The sequence below is a fragment of the Halichoerus grypus genome, chromosome 13, assembly GCF_964656455.1.
Source record: "Halichoerus grypus chromosome 13, mHalGry1.hap1.1, whole genome shotgun sequence".
In the NCBI taxonomy this organism is placed as follows: Eukaryota; Metazoa; Chordata; class Mammalia; order Carnivora; family Phocidae; genus Halichoerus; species Halichoerus grypus.
Genome location: NC_135724.1, coordinates 11,841,329 through 11,842,735, shown reverse-complemented (window position 1 = coordinate 11,842,735; position 1,407 = coordinate 11,841,329). Strand labels below are relative to the sequence as shown.

Genomic DNA, 1,407 nt, shown 5'->3' with positions numbered 1-1,407 from the left:
ATAAGTGATATCACCCAGTATTTCTTTCTCTGGCTGACTTATTTCTCTTAGCGTAATGCCTTCAGTAGCTTACTTTCATAGAAGAAATAATACCAATCTTTCCAAACTCTTTCATAATATAGAAAAATAAGGGACATTCCTAAATATATTTTGTGAGGCCCGCATAGAAAATATATCAAAGCCTGACAAAAATATTGAAAGAAAGAATAAATCTGTACAAGATACAGTCAAAGCGATGATGTTACAAAAACAAGAGCTGTAACATTATTTAGAATATTTCAATACTTTGCACTGAGAGGAAATGGCTGTGAAAGTATTTTATTAATATCCAGAGGTTCATTGATCATTATATGGCAAAGTGTGTCTCTACATACCTGCACATTTTATTTTTTTTCATTATCAATGACACTTTTATTATAGTTAATTTATAATTCCCATTTGTCATGATAGTCAAGCTTATTCAGAGAAATAAACCAGAATTATAAGGGCAGCAAACACTGTAAACATTCATTCTCACATGATATCCAAGACTAAGTATCTATTCCAATACATTCAAAAAGCTGATGATATAGACTTTGGCAGTTTTCAAGAAACACTGGTCAATCCATAATTAAATCTCAATGCATCAGTTAACACCTGGGCACCTCTTGCAGTTAGCATTGCATTAGATGCTTAAAGACAACCAGTTTGACGCAATAAACTTTAAAAATATATATTTAATACTTATAATATTATTGACGGAGTTCTTGGCAGAGTTAAGTATTTTGAGGTTTCTATTGTTGAGAAATTTGAGGTTCATGTTGTCTCTTTTTCGGTCCCAAAAGCTCCGTTTTGAGTACTCCAGGCTTTGGTGAAATTTCAGGTATTGTCAGGTCCGGCCGGTAGTCCCTGTGCAGCGCTTCGGCCCCGGCGCACATGGGCAGGAGGCTGGCAGCGGACATTCTCAGGTAGGTGGCCCAGGACACGCCCGCGGGCATGGTTGGGGGGCGCAGAATGCACTGGCGATCGGCAGGCCAGAGGGCGAGCGGCCATACCCGCACATTTTAAAACTATCCACCTTATCTAAACTGTTTGAAAATCTACTGAATGGAAAATTTTGATAGAGCTGAAGTTTAAAATTTCTAATTCACAAAATTTACAAGAACAAGAACATCAGGAAAGAAAGAAGGAATTATATTAATCAACAACAAAACCACTAAGCAATGTAGATATTAAAGCTAAATATCAATATTAACCCACATTTAGACCTTAACTTGTTTACATCAGATCATTAAATTTTCTTTTTCAAAATTAATGAAGTATATTTAATCATATTTTTCTTTTCAGAAAATGTTATTGATATGATTTGAATCATTAATGTATGAAGTAAAAGTATTTAAGTTATTGTTTATGAAATTTTATTCTCGT

The 1,407-nt window shown here is 34.4% G+C and overlaps 1 pseudogene; it reads right to left on the bottom strand.

Annotated features, from left to right (window-relative positions):
• Positions 1-748: 748 nt before the first annotated feature.
• Positions 749-977, bottom strand: LOC118528499 (ubiquinol-cytochrome c reductase complex assembly factor 6 pseudogene; annotated as a pseudogene).
• Positions 978-1,407: the final 430 nt, after the last annotated feature.